Below are 16064 nucleotides of genomic sequence, written 5' to 3' on the forward strand. Positions count from 1 at the left end.
AGGAGACGCTATTCTACATAGGGTGAAATAGATTTTAGAATGCATAGTATCTGTTTCCGGAGAAGGCAATGGCACCTCACTCCAGTACTCTTGCCTGGAAAATCCCATGGATGGAGGAGCCTGGTAGGCTGCAGTCCATGGGGTTGCTAAGAGCCGGACACGACTGAGCGACTTCACTTTCACTTTTCACTTTCCTGCATTGGAGAAGGAAATGGCAACCCACTCCAGTGTTCTTGCCTGGAGAACCCCAGGGATGGGGGAGCCTGGTGGGCTGCCGTCTATGGGGTCGCACAGAGTCGGATACGACTGAAGTGACTTAGCAGCAGCAGCAGCATCTGTTTCTTCTCTAAATGTTTCAAATACTGCTTCCAATTATTTTGGGGTCCATGTGTAAATCAGACTTTTAGTTTTTTTTTAATTTATGCTTTATTTGCTTGTTTTTAATTACATAGAAGTTTCTCTTTCATCTTGGCATAGTTGAAATTTAAAATGCTGTTTAAAAAAAGAAGCATTGAATTTTTAATAATTTTTATTAAAAGGTTAAAGACCTTTTCTTCTAATAATTAATTGGGCTTTGACAGGAACCCAGAGACAGGTCATTTTAAATCAGCTTTCATAATAGATACGACTTGAAAACAATTAAGCAACTTCCCATAGGTCACTTAGTAAAGTCTGCTGCTGCTGCTGCTAAGTCACTTAAGTCGTGTCCAACTCTGTGCGACCCCATACACGGCAGCCCACCAGGCTCGCCCATCCCTGGGGTTCTCCAGGCAAGAACACTGGAGTGGGTTGCCATTTCCTTCTCCAGTGCATGAAAGTGAAAAGTCAAAGTGAAGTCACTCAGTCGTGTCCAACCCTCAGCGATCCCATGGACTGCAGCCTTCCAGGCTCCTCCATCCATGGGATTTTCCAGCAAGAGTACTGGAGTGGGGTGCCATTGCCTTCTCTGTAGCAAAGTCTAGCTAGGTGTAAAGTAGTAACCATACCCTTAACTCCACCAAGGAAGGTCCACCTCGTACACTAACTTACAGAATAAAAGCAAGTCTGGGACAATGAAGTTATATCTTATAATTCTCAAACTCCATGGTCTTTTCCAGAGTTATCCAACATTTATGATTTCAGACTCATTGGGACAGACTTTAGATTATAGAAGAACAGACTCCATGATTTAGCTATCACAAAGTTTGGAGTGGGATCTGAAAGGCTATAGGTGCAAGAAAAACCCAGGTGAATCTGATGATTAACTAGGCTTGGGCATCATTGATTACAGCTACTTGCAAATCACTCCAGCCTAACCCAGCTCATAATTGACTAAACAGCATGGACCAGGGGAGAGAGTATCGGAGAGCTCAGTTTTACTTTTGCTTTAGATGCTACCTGGTGAGCTCTGGACAGTTCACCCCTCCCTCACCCTTTTCCTTCACTGTATCAAGGTGAGAGCTGGATGACCTTTCTAGCTGTAATCTCCTGTGATAGGACAAAGCAGTTTAGAATGAAAATATGTGATTATCTTGGCCAATTCTGTGCTTCCTTTTCTGTTTTCATTTTCTTTTCCATCCAGAAAGCAAAGCTCATAGTCACCCTCAGATATCTTCTGCCTTTGAGGTAGGCCTGTGCCAAGAAAGCCTGCAAATAAAGTGATGTAAATGCCAGTCCTTATAGACCGCTCTCTACATTCATGTCACAGACAACAAGCACATTTTCAGAGAGTGGAAGAAATACCCTGGGTTTATAGGAAGAAAAGATGAATTTTTGAAGAGCTGAGAGGGTCTCTTATGGAATTTTGAGATTACCTTTACCCTTTGAAACAACTCTGCTGAAAAATATGAGATTTTGAGAAGGTCTCTTTGGCATATTTTTGGTCTGTAATTTTGTGTTTGTTTTTTGTTTGCTTGTTATTGTAAGAGAACTGAAGCTGTGAACTAAACAGCAGTGTGTGTGTGTGTGTCTGTGTGTGTGTGTGTGTGTGTGTGTGTGTGTTGGGAGCAAAATGGGAATTAAGAAAAAGAAGAAAAAAGACTTGAGAGTAAGTGGGATTTTTCTTTCCGAGCAGATCTTCAATAAGAATTAGATAAGGGTGTTGGAGATAGGACCAAGGGATGCTATTTCCTTAAATATGTGTTTCTCCAAATCTGTTTTGTGGACTATTAGCATAAATGTCTGCAGACACTGTTAAAAACTATCTGTATTTTGGCGCACAAATTTGGAGAATAAATAAAGGAAGCCGCATGGTTCACATTAAAATAGTAATGACACTGGTAAGTTCCATAGTTACAGTAAATACTTGCTAAACTTAATTATCAAAATGCATCTTCTGCCCCCTCCGCAAAAAAAAAAAAAAAAAAAACAGTTATGAAGGACCTAACTAACTAGTGTTCTGTAGAAACCAGGCTGCTGCCAGTTAGAATTGGTTGCGCTGAGCTGTATAATGCAAATGTGAAAGATGTTCCTGGTTTCCACTAACCTAGTAGTCATGGAAAAAAATATATCTTCTAAATCATGTTTGTCTTGGGCCAATAGCAAAGAGGAATGCTGTTAACTGAGGAAGAATTGTTTTTTTTTTAACTGAAGTCACAGTAATTTACTCTGTATAGTAGTTGCAGGGTGAGGGAAATACTTTAAACCAACTAGAATCTGTACCCTTAACTGGGAGCAGGGTGGGGGTAGAGTGATGCCTTTCCTAGAGATATTGAGGTGCTAAACTGAATTGTATTCTTCAGGTGTTTTTAAAAGGCATATAATTGATCCAACCAGTCCATCCTAAAGGAGATTAGCCCTGAGTGTTCATTGGAAGGACTGATGTTGAGGCTGAAACTCCAATATTTTGGCTACCTGATGCGAAGAACTGACTCATTTGAAAAGGCCCTGATGCTGGGAAAGATTGAGGGCAGGAGGAGAAGGGATGACAGAGGATGAAGATGGTTGGATGGCATCACCAACTCAATGGACATGAGTTTGGGTAAACTCCGGGAGTTGGTGATGGACAGGGAGGCCTGGCGTGCTGCAGTCCATGGGATGGCAAAGAGTTGAAAACGACTGAGCAACCGAACTGAACTGATAATTGTTTCAGTAAATTGTAGACAATTGCTCATCCATGTCCCATATCTTCAGCTGAAAATTTTAATTTAGAAGGTCAGCAGGTGGTCACCATTTGTGATTTAGGGCCTTCCAAGCATGCAGCTTTCTGTTGTTGCAGAAGAGTGAGATTCACAGGATCAATTAGCCTTAAGAATCCAATTGCCTGTTGGATTTGCATCTTTTGATTACTCGAACAATGAAATGAGTTTCTAGGTTCTAATGCTGACTCTTCCACCCATATGATGTTGGATATGTAAACCAGTTCCTTCCTGTGCATAATGGATGTTCGTTCTCATGTCTGCTCTGCGAAGATCAAAAATACTAAATGACATGCATACTTGAAAAAACTTTGTAGATCAAAACACTAGTGATTTCTAGTCAGGCAACTGCTAGTTAGTAGAGTATTATCTCTGAGCTGGAGCTGAACCCATACCATCGCTCTGGTTTGCCAGCTGATTCCTGTTAAATCTGGTAGGGAATAGTAATAAGGGCCTGGAAAGCTGATGTAAAAAGGGTTTTCTCTGTTTTGCTTCTTATTATCCTTTTGCTTCTTGTCTTTTTCAACTTCCTATCCTGTTAGCAACACCCCAGCAGTTTCTTCACTCTGGTGGTGACAGGTTAAAGTGTCAGTAGTTGATCCCACAGAGCTTTCCCATGGGTTGCATAACTAGTTTCTTTGGATCCCTCAGACTCCAGCACCCTCCTGCTAGTACCTCTTCAGAGTTCCACATCCTGGCCAAGTGGGGCACTTCAGCTTTGAGAAACCAACACTTTCAAGGAGTAACCTCTTCTCACAGGTCTGAATTTCTTTTCTGCAGGACTATGAATTTTAAAATTTAAATAATTCCAGTCTCTTCTCATTGTTCCTCAGGCTTTGGGTTGGTAGCTTGTTTTGGTAGCTGTTTTGTGTGTACGTATGCGTTTTAATTGAAGTACAGTTGCTTTACAATGGTGTGTTAGTTTCTGTGTACAGCAAAGTGAATCAGCATATTCATCCGCATATATCCCCTCTTTTTTGGATTTCCTTCTCATTTAGGTCACAAAAGAGCACTGGATAGAGTTTCCTGTGCCATAGAGTATGTTCTCATTAGTTCTCTATTCTATACATAGTACTGTGTATATATCAATCCAACTCTCTCAATCCATCCCACCTCTTGGTATCCATACATTTGTCTTCTATGATTGTATCTCTGTTTATTCTTTGAAAATGAGTTCATCTATGTAATTTTTTTCTCGATTCCACTCATATGCATTAATATGTAATATTTATCTTGCCATGTCCTGTCTCTTCAATTCGTCAATAACTAAATAGTAACACTCTGCCTCGAAGAAGGCAATGGCACCCTACTCCAATACTATTGCCTGGCAAATCCCATGGATGGAGGAGCCTGGTAGGCTGCAGACCATGGGGTCGCTAAGAGTCGGACACGACTGAGCAACTTCACTTTCACTTTTCACTTTCATGCATTGGAGAAGGAAATGGCAACCCACTCCAGTGTTCTTGCCTGGAGAATCCCAGGGACGGGGGAGCCTGGTGGGCTGCCGTCTATGGGGTCGCACAGAGTTGGCCACCACTGACGTGACTTAGCAGCAGCAGCAGCAACACTCTGCCTAAAAGAGCATGTTTTTTTTTTTTTTTTCTTGGACCCTTAATGATAAAGTAAACTTATAAACCAGGATTGTTTCCTTTCTCCCTGCCCCCAACATACTCATGTTTGCTTTGTACATTTAAGCACATAGGCATAGTCTTAACTGCTACAGAAAAGTCTGGTCTCTTGGTTCATCATTATAAAGATCTTATTCATAAACATTTTATTCTCTTGGTCTATCTTAATGCTCACACTTTTGCTGGAGACATAAATCAAATATTTTACTTTGCTTTTAAAACTACAGGATATCTCATTTTATCGCAGTATGAAGATAGAGTATAACTTACAAATTGAAGTTTTGTGGCAACCCTGTATCAAGCAATTCTATTGGTGTAATTTTTCCAACAGCATTTGCTTGCTTGGTGTCTGTGGCACATTTTTTGCGAGAACTGTCAATTCTCACAGTATTTCAAAAATTATATTTGTTTGGAGATGTGATGTTTGTTACTATTTAAGCATTTTTAAAACAATGTGGTGCTTTCTAAAATAAGATATGTATATTGGTTTAGACATAATGCTACTGTACACTTAAACTGCAGTTTAATGTAAACTCTTAAGTAGTGGGAAACCAAAAATTTATATTACTCACTTTGTTGCAATATTTGATTTATTGCAGTTGTCTGGAACCAAGTGTTTGATATCTTCAGGGTATGCCTGTTCTTGAATTTAAGTGTAACAGCTTTATAAGATGAAAACCATATCTTGGCTTCAAAGTTGAGAAGTAATCAGAAGTAGTAGCAGTTATGAAAACTTGAAAGTATACTCTAAAGGGTGTCAAATCCAGAAATGATAAAAATCAAAACCAGATTGGTAAAATAGCACTTGTTGTCCACTCGTAGAACAGTTTGAACTGGATGTCTTCACATTCCAGACTGATATGAAGCTCAGAGGCATAAAGTTACAGGATGGCTTATAAAGTGAAAATGAAAGATTCCCTTAACCTTTGCAATGACTGGAAATTACAGTTGGGGTTTCTAGATAGCAGAAGAATGGTTAAAAATTATTTATCTTATACTATTTTAGAAAGATGAATTAAATTTATTTCTTGAATATCAGAGGCATTTGCAAGAAATAACCTAAGTTGCACTTATGTTCATGAAATAAGCTAAAACTAGATTTGCTTACATGGCTTAAATGGTTTCACTGCTCAGAATTTGTTTAGTCTCAATTTTGTACTGTACTTTAACAGGGGTAGAGTTACCAACAGCAAGTTTCTGTGCCAAATGCATAGTGAGGCCAAAAATATGGAAACATTGGCTTTGGAGCTCTTTCTGGTTACAGGCAATATTATTTTACAAAAGATGTACAGCACAGGCAGTAAAGCACAGAAGTTAAAGTAAAAGTGAACAGATCTAATAATGGAGTCTGATTTGTTCTTCCATATACAATACTGATTCCCTGGTAGCTCAGCTGGTAAAGAATCTACCTGTAATGTAAGAGACCCAGGTTCAATTCTTGGGGTGGGAAGACCCACTGGAGAAGGGATAGGTTACCCACTCTAGTATTCTTGGGATTCCCTGATGGATCATCTGGTAAAGAATCTGCCTGATATTTGGGAGACCTGGGTTTGATTCCTGGGTTGGGAAGCTCCCCTGGAGAAGGGATAGGCTACCCAATCCAGTATTCTTGCCTGGAGAATTCCATGGACTGTATAGGCCACGGGGTTGCAAAGAGTTGAACACAACTGAATGACTTTCACTTTCTTTCACTTTCGTACAATAGTTGGCCTCTTATTATCTACAGCTGATTGTTAATATGGGAAAATGTAGGCTCAATATTTGTATTTTTAATAAACATCCAAAACTTTTTATTTGAATCTCCTAATCTTTAAATTTTGGCCACTTTAAAAAAAAGTTAAATACTAAGAAGGCTACTTCTGTGAACCTGTGAAGCTCTCCTCAGAACCAGATTTGGTCCCCTGAGCATCAGTTGCCAACTTTTATTTTAGACAATCTCAAACCTTGTCCATCAGCCTGGTTTGAATGCATATGATATGATATTCATATTAGTAGCAGAAGAGGAAGAAAAGGACCCTCTAATCAAGAGGAGAGACTCAGTTATGATTAGAAGCAATTGATCACTAATCATAATTTCAAAATGTTCCATGGCTGAGTAAGTGGTCTTATTTCTGTAACAACTTGGGAAACTATAACATTGTAAGAGTCCCTGTTGAGAAATTCTAGGAATTTAGAATTAGAAGGATATTCTTAATTATATTTAAGTAATTAAAACAGTTTTAACACTTCCCTCTTAAGATAGACTTTGAAATACTAACATCTAGTTTTAGACAAGTATATGGCATAAAAAAAAAATTTGTAACAATTCACTGCTACTCTCTAGGGTATGCTGGATAAGGTTGGGATTACGTTGATGGAAGGAAACTCAGAATGGCCTTTAGAGAAGCATGCCTTGAATTCTCTAGATGAATGAACTTGGTCAGAAAGGATTAAGATATATTCTTGCATATGGTGGCAGATGGTGACTATAGTATTTATACTAGATTCCTATTTGGCTTGTAAAGAAACTTTTAATCATTACATCAAATTCCTATTGTTACCTGCTTGGGGGAACCACCAAACACATGCTATTTTTTTTACTTTCTCTTCATTGGCACAATTACTTCCATATGTGGGCCTGGATGTCTTCCCCTCTGTCCATATTATCAGTTCCTGTTTTTAGAGGACAGCTTCTAACCTCTTAAGAGGCCTTTTCAGACTTTGTTAATAAAAATCCATTATTTGTCTTTCTATCACAGCATTCTGTTTATATGGCTGAATTTCATGGCTCCATATTTGTTCTTAAAATATTTCAACCAAGACTTTCTGTGTTGTTTGTTTAGTAGCTAAGTTGTGTCTGACTATTTGCAACCCCATAGACTGTAGCCTACCAGCCTCCTCTGTCCACGGGATTTTTCAGGCAAGAATACTGGAGTGCATTGCCATTTCCTTCTTCAGGGGATCTTCTAGACCCAGGTCTCCTGCATTGCAGGCAGATTCTTCCCTGACTGAGCTATAAGGGAAGCTCAACTCATGACTCAGGATTCAGTTCAGTTCAGTCGCTCAGTCGTGTCCGACTCTTTGCGACCCCATGAATCGCAGCATGCCAGGCCTCCCTGTCCATCACCAACTCCTGGAGTTCACCCAGACTCACGTCCATTGAGTCAGTGATGCCATCCAGCCATCTCATCCACTGTCGTTCCCTTCTCCTCCTTCCCCCAATCCCTCCCAGCATCAGAGTCTTTTCCAATGAGTCAACTCTTCGCATGAGGTGGCCAAAGTACTGGAGTTTCAGCCTTAGCAGGATTACAAAACTAAAAACTGATATCTACCTCCTGAGCTATACATTGGTAATACTTACCCTACTATGGCACTTATTTGCCACACAGCCATGGTCAGAAAACATCAACTGCAATTGTTTCTATTCTTATACAAGTTTTCACTTCTCCAGTGGTTTCTCTGTCAACAAATGGCATTATCATCTAACCTGATAAAATCCATGAATCCAGACATTCTTCTGATGGAAAAAATTTTCATGTATTGAGATATGGGGAATTCATTCCGGTTTATGCTGGATTTGGCTTGAACTTTGTTAACTAAAACGGCATGTCTTATGGCCCATCAAACAGACATTGTACATCTGCTTTAACCACTAAAAGGATGCACTTATGATTCAAAATGCAGTAACTGTGGTTTAGGCATTGAGAATGGAGCTGGATACACTGGGAATGTGCTTTCAGGTCCATTGTTGCATTTCTAAGAATTCCAGTTTTCTGTACTCTCTCAAACTTGAGGACATGACCAACCATTCCCAAAACAGTATCTTGCTAGCAGCTGCCAGCCATAACTTTATGGTCTCAAGTTAACTTTACGCAACAATTTCAGACCACCCCCCCCCCAGTCCTTGCTTAACAAGCACCCTTAGTTCTTGCTTGCTCCAACTATAATTGTTAAACAACTCCTGTAACTAACTGTACCCTTGTGGTTTATAAACCTCTCTCTTTTCATAGTCCAGTAGAACACAATTCAAGTGCCTCTTGAATCTGCGTTTCCCAGGCTGTAGTCTCATTTCTGTTCAAATAAAACTTTTATATTCTTATTGTCTATGGATTAATCTATGCTTCCTTCTCCTTATTATCCAAAGGTAATAAGTCACAACCTTGGGAGTTTCTCAGGTGAAATCTGAAAGACTGAACAAAGTGACAGGCCATGGCAGATAAGTAGATGGCTGCTGCTGCTGCTAAGTCGCTTCAGTCATGTCCGACTCTGTGCGACCCCATAGACGGCAGCCCACCAGGCTTCCCCGTCCCTGGGATTCTCCAGGCAAGAACACTGGAGTGGGTTGCCATTTCCTTCTCCAATGCATGAAAGTGAAAAGTGAAAGTGAAGTCGCTCAGTCGTGTCCGACTCTTCTCGATCCCATGGACTGCAGCCTACCAGGCTCCTCCGTCCATGGGATTTTCCAGGCAGGAGTACTGAAGGTGGGTGGCATTGCCTTCTCCGAAATAGATGGCAGGGTTCATCAAAGGAATTTATTTGGCTTGCCCTGGGTGGCTACAAAATTACTGGATCATATCTTCAACAGCCCACCAGAGTCTTAAAAGCTTATACAGAATCCTTAACTTGGTTCAGACACCTATTTAGTCTAGGTGATCTTGTCAATACCTTATTCTCTCAAGGCTGTGTCCTTGAACTAGCTTCTAGTATGGGATTGGTGTAGGCAGCATGCCTATTGCAAGGACAAAGAGGTGGGGATGAGCCTGTAGTTGCCTGAGTCCAGTTTAGGTCAACTGGAGGGCACAACTTGTACATACCTCCTCCATTGGTCTCCAATTCTGTCTCCTTTTAGTATCTTAAATGGAAGGGGTAAATTATCACCAAGACTTAGAGATATGTTAACCACATGCAAAAGGGAGCCTTGTTTGGTTCCTGGTTTAAAAATTAACTGTTTAAAAAAGATAATATTGGAGACTCTGAACAATGACTGGATGTTAAGTGATACTAGGAAATTGTCAGTATTTTTCAGTTGTAATAATGGTTATGTTTGAAAAAATTCTTTTAGAAAATACTTAAATATTTATAGATGAAAAGATAAGTATGATTTGGTTTAAGAATCTCGTGGGATGAGAAGGAGCTGGGAATATAGACAACAAAATATTGAGAAACACTTCTTAATATTTAGATATATGTCATTATTTCTAAACATGACCTACTTGGCATTCCCAGTGGTAATCACCTTAGTTCTTCCCATTCCCACTGTGGAATACACCAATTACCTCTTACCTATGTTCCTACAATAGTTTTGAATTGGTCTTACCTTGTCAAATTTATCTTCTAAATGATTATAAATGTTTAATTCTAAACATGAAACTTACTTTTTTTTCCTGAAAACATGTTTTATCCATTCCCCTTAAAATCCTCTGGGTCAAATAATTTGAACTTCATGCCATTTTTCAAAGATATTTATTATCTGGCTTCTCTGATTCTTTCTCTCTTTACTACCCATGTACACTTCTTCTGTAAACAGAATTTTCATTTCATTGAACTTTGACATAATCATCTGTCTCCTGTCATATCAACTCAATTGGGAAGCCATTCCTGATCTCTAGCCATTTTCCAACATGTATTTAGTATTTTCATGCTTTTCAGCTATTTGCTTCATTGTTATTCTAGTTAGACTCAAGGATGTTAAAGAGGTTATAAGCCACTTGCCAGTTTCTATAAGTTGGCAGTATTTGCATGAATCTGTGAGAGGAATCTGAGTCTTCCCCTGGCTTTGGGGAGGGGCAGGGTTTGGGGAGAGGTGTGGGGTGGGATATGCTGTGAATGATTGAATGTCTGCCAAGGAAAAGAGTGGAAGGGAGTGACTGAATGCTTGCTTTTGTGACCACTGATCTGTTTGGAAACAATTGGTGTGTTATACCCATGTGCTATGTTAGATCCATGGTGTCTGATATTAACCTTAAAAGGTACATAAAAAACAATGAAGTTACTCATTTAGTCTTTATGTAAAGACATAGAATACATGGCAGTAACCACATAAACTTGTGTCTATTTAACTTTGGAATTCTTGCCTCTTTTAAGAGAATAAAGCAAATATTCAATGGCCAGTGTTCTTGAAGCTATTTCCCCAAAGTTTAGAGTATCTAGTCTTAAATTATAAAAGTAGGATGTAAAAGAAGACTGTTTTGCTTTCAAACTAGAAGCTATTTTGAAATAAGGCATAGAACACTAAATAACTGAAAAGAAATTAAGTGCTTGACTATGGTCTATGTTCATAATTGTTTTGGGAAAGCCAATTAGAAATGGAGAAGACTTTGGAAATTGATGTTGATCTGAAACAGACTGCTAGATATTTCTCTAGCGAAAATGGGTTTATTTGAGATCAGCAGAGAATTACAACCAGAGGTTTGTAATTATGGCTAGTCAGTCAGGGCAAAGGAAGGAGAACCCATTTACAGGAAGGAAAAGAAAGTTGGGAGGGCTCCAATAAACAGAGCCCATGACTTTTCATTGTCTGAGTCCTTGCCAGGAAAGAAGAGTCTTCTTATGGTTGGAACTCTGCTACATTCACAAGGTATGTGTGTTCTCCCTTCTGGCCTCTCGTCTCTATTGAGGCTTCTGTTTATTAATTTATATGTCTCTTATTTTTACCCACTTATATGTTGGCCATAATTTAGCCCTGCTTTGCTGCCAGAGGTGAAGTGATTTGCACCTTACATCTCTTTTTGGGGCTTATTGCTTTTTGGATATCTGTCTATCATGTTGCCTTGTGAATTCAGTTCTCTTGAGCTCCCATATGCATGATTTTATTGACTGTTGAGTTTGTTTTTGTTGTTAGACTGCATCATGGACTCGGTGGACATGAATTTGAGCAAACTCCAGAAGACAGTATGGATAAAGGAGCCTAATGTGCTGTGGTATACGGGGTCACAGAGTTAGACACAAGTTAACTAACTGAACAATAACAACAAATATTTCTCTGGAGCATTCATTCTATAGCCTACAAAAAAGCAGAGCAGCTCTGGTTTCCCATTTTGCTGCAGCTGTGACTAGCAGACCTGAGATCCTGGTGACACAGATGGAAAGACTGAGTACTCTCTCATTGGAGAGCTGAGTCCCTACAAAGGCTTTTTCTTAGACTCACGCATACTAATCTTGTCTATTTCTAGTAACAGGTGCCTCTAAAGAAAAAACAGAGATGATAGTTCCATCTTTACACTTGCTTTATAAGTCAGGTCATGTATAGGGGAAATCTGTGAAATCTTAAGTATGCCAATATGGACACAAATCCTGATTTTATTTTTCTACTTATTTTTGTGAAGTTGGAAAAACTAATTATTTAGTCTGAACATTATTTGTGACATTCATATAGGGGGAGAGACAGTTCTAACCAACTTTGTGGTGTGTATTAGATGTGTCCAGCACAAAATAGGTACTCAGAAAATATTAATGGTAGTGGTGATGAGGATGGTGTCATGATGCCAGTGATGGCGGTGGTGATGTTGCTGACAAGTAACTGAAGAAGATAGCTCTAAGCTCTCCATTTGTCTATTCACATTAAGCACAAAACTGTGGACCAATACGTGCATACCTCTTTAGTCTTCTTGTCTCTGAACCCCTCTTACAAGCTATGCTGCACTTTTATAGTTATTGCTGTGTACCCATGCTGAAGCTATATCCTGTTCTAGCTTAAAAATCTTTAATTACTTAAAATGTAGAAATCATCCATTAGGAAGCCTGGCACATAGTAAATACTATTAATATATATGTATTAGCAGCTGTTAACATTACTATTTAAATTGTATAATTAAGCATCTATTTCATACAACTATTACACTTTAAGTTTGGCCTCATTTGTTCCCTATAAATCATCTGCATAATATCTCTAGATTTCTCAATTGTTTCTCTTGTGGTCAGGTTTCTATAACTTTCACTAGCATTTAATATGTAACCTCTTAGAATGTTAGGCCTAGAATTGACCCTGTTGCTATTATTCTAAACAATACACATCATGTATCTTTTACTTTCCTGAAACAAAGTAATGTCTTAAACTCATTTAGTTTAGCATGACTCTGTAACTGGCTGCCAACAAGCTTCCATGGAGCTGCCAACTCCGTGTAAGCTTGTCTCTCAATATTCTAATATGGTTCACAGTCTTAGTGTAATTTATCAGAATTGGAAAGTAGAACTATCTCCAAGTTTTTCAAGGGTTTATAAATTGTTAAATATTTTGGTTCTCTTTTTTCCCTGTCCTGTGGAGGTCTCAACACACTTTGACCATGATGACAACTTTCCCCCTTAACTATGGTTTGAGTCTTCTCCCACCATCTGGCTTCTGCTTCTATAGGCCAACCTAATTTTATACAGAATGATGTCCTTTCCTGATAGGGTTGTCATTGAAATAGGAGGCTGCGTGTGGTGCTTATGGTTTTGAGTAAAATTTTATATTTGAACAGATTCTGTACTGAGCACTTTACATAGAAAATTGCATTTGATCTTCACAAGGTTATGCCGTGGACAGGAAAACCAGATTTGACTGAAAGGTAGTAGTCAAACTGCCCAAGGCCTCTAGTCAAGCTGCTGCTGCTGCTAAGTCGCTTCAGTCATGGCCAACTCTGTGAGACTCCATAGATGGCAGCCCACCAGGCTCCGCCATCCCTGGGATTCTCCAGGCAAGAACACTGGAGTGGGTTGCCATTTCCTTCTCCAATGCATGAGAGTGAAAAGTGAAAGTGAAGTCGCTCAGTCGTGTCCGACCATTAGCTACCCCATGGATTGCAGCCCACCAGGCCCCTCCGTCCATGGGATTTTCCAGGCAAGAGTACTGGAGTGGGGTGCCATTGACTTCTCTAGTGTTCATCTAAGCACTCTGAGACCTGGAATAGGTTATATGCTTTCTGCATATTTCCCCAGGATCTAGCATCAATTCTATGTGCTTCTGAATTCCATCAGATTGGCAATATTGGCCAGAAGTGAACACTTGTAGACTAACCACACCATCCTATAGAAACACAAGTATTAGAACCAAGAAAAGGAGTCAGAAAGGATTTTAAACCCTGGTGCTAAGCACTAGATCACCACGTGTGTCTCATGATTTATGTGTGAAATGTCTGTAGTTGAGAGGAGGTCACTCAGACATTTAAAGAGCCATTGAATTTGAATAATGTGTGCTCTATATTTAATTCATGAAAATGCAAACCCTAAAAATTGGTACAAAAAGGTCAAATTCCACATATTCAGAGTAGTTTTTCCTTTAAGCTCCAAATAAGTACAAAATTAATTTGGAAAGAACATACTTTAACTACTGGTGATTCTTTTTTTTTTTTTTTCCCACTAAGGGTAAGGTATGTATTCTAAAACAGCTGACCACACTCCAAAGTTCCAAAAAGTTACTCCTTTGTGGGTACCTCTCCACCCAGGCATCTAAGCTATTCTAATAACTGTGCACCTAATTCACTAATGATCTTCTGACAAATGGTTTTCAGACTTTGTCTTTTATAAAACTGGCTGCTGTAGTACAGTTAGAGGAGAGGTGGTGAATCTTCAGTTTGGATGTAAGCCTGTGAAACCAAAATCAAGGGCTATAAAGGTCTCCAAAAAAAAAGTTATGTATTCTTTGACAGCATGATTACTATTCTGTTATTTTGGGAGGCTGTTTTAAAGAATCACTTAATATTTCATGCATACATCACTTTTACTACCAAATATCATTTGGTGACATTAGTTAATTTAAAATTGTTAATATGCCATTTTTTAAGTTTAATTCATGAGATACCATTAACTAGACAGGTTATCCATATTGAAAACCAGTATAAATATTTCTGTTGGAAATTGAAGACTAACAAAATTAAGATGACTATCTTTGATAGATTTTATTACTTGAATAATACGGTAAGACCCACAGATGAGATGAGTAACACAGAAAAGGCTTTTCTATTCAGTGTTCCAAAGAGGAGGGAATATGCCATGACCTGGTGGTAAAGAAAGGGTGGTACCTGTGGACAAAAGCCTTCCTTGTAGGTTCTTTGGGAAAAAATGATAAAACAGAATTAACAACTTTAGAACTGAATAGTCTGTATAATTTCACAGTGTTCTGGGGCAGAGAAGCTGTCCCTAGTTGTCTGATAGCTGGTCCTGGAGCTAACTGGGCAGGTAGATAGTGGCTCAGTGAGAGAGCACCATCAAGGAGGTGGCTATGAGTACAGGCCCTTGACTAGTTTGTTTGCATTTGAAAAGTACTGGCACTGGGCAGACTACTTACCATCTCTAGGATTTTCAGAGAAGGCAATGGCACCCCACTCCAGTACTCTTGCCTGGAAAATCCCATGAACAGAGGGGCCTGGTGGGCTGCAGTCCATGGGGTCGCTAGGAGTCGGACATGACTGAGCGACTTCATTTTATTTTTTCACTTTCATGCATTGGAGAAGGAAATGGCAACCCACTCCAGTGTTCTTGCCTGGAGAGTCCCAGGGACGGGGGAGCCTGGTGGGCTGCCGTCTATGGGGTCGCACAGAGTCGGACATGACTGAAGTGACTTTGCAGCGGCAGTAGCAGCAGGAATTTCGGTAGCCCTTGGAGGAGGAATTCTTCCTGGGTCAACAAAACTCCACATGTCCAAGCATTTGAATAGAGAAAACAGAAGGCATGGTTATTACAATGACACTTATCAAGACTTAAGAGCCAGAGCACTAAAATCGCATTGGAAATGTTCAGAACAATGTGTTTTTTTTTAAGAGGAAATTTCCCTTCTAGCAATACTCATCCTTACTTTATGATAAACTACTAACAACTTTGAGGTGTGACACACATGGCACATATTTACATATACAATTTAACTTTGACATATGTATGCACCTATGGAACCATCACCATTAACATAATGCACTTATTTATAACTTTCAAGAGTTGATTTGTAACCACTTGTAGTTCATCAGTCTTGACCCTCTCTATTCACACTTTCTATTTCCCAATAACCAACTAATATGATTTTTTTCATAATGGAATAGAATACATTTTATAGAATTTTCCATAAAATGTGATTTTTTTTTGGTCATGCTTCAACTCAACATTATTATTTTTGAGATTTATATCTACTGTTCATTTTTTTAAAAATTAGTTTATTTATTTTAATTGGAGGCTAATTACTTTACAATATTGTAGTGGTTTTTGCCATAGATTGACATAAATCAGCCATGGGTGTACATGTGTCCCCCATTCTGATCCCCCTTCCACCTCACTCCCCATCCTATCCCTCAGGGTTGTCCCAGTGCACTGGCTTTGAGTGCCCTGTTTCATGCATCAAGCTTGGACTGGTAATCTGTTTCACATATGGTAATAT

The 16064-nt window shown here is 39.2% G+C and overlaps 1 long non-coding RNA gene across 1 annotated transcript in view; it reads left to right on the plus strand.

Annotated features, from left to right (window-relative positions):
* The first annotated feature begins 1186 nt into the window (after nt 1-1186).
* Nucleotides 1187-16064, plus strand: part of LOC147344299 (uncharacterized) — a 51056-nt gene continuing 36178 nt past the window's right edge. Inside the window, exon 1 of the long non-coding RNA XR_015155568.1 lies at nt 1187-1433. This is a non-coding gene — a long non-coding RNA (uncharacterized LOC147344299). The remainder of the gene's footprint in view (nt 1434-16064) is intronic.

The sequence above is a fragment of the Bos grunniens genome, chromosome 26 (genome assembly GCF_055505025.1).
Source record: "Bos grunniens cultivar Pamir isolate PY7600 chromosome 26, Bosgru_T2T1.0, whole genome shotgun sequence".
Classification (NCBI taxonomy): Eukaryota; Metazoa; Chordata; class Mammalia; order Artiodactyla; family Bovidae; genus Bos; species Bos grunniens.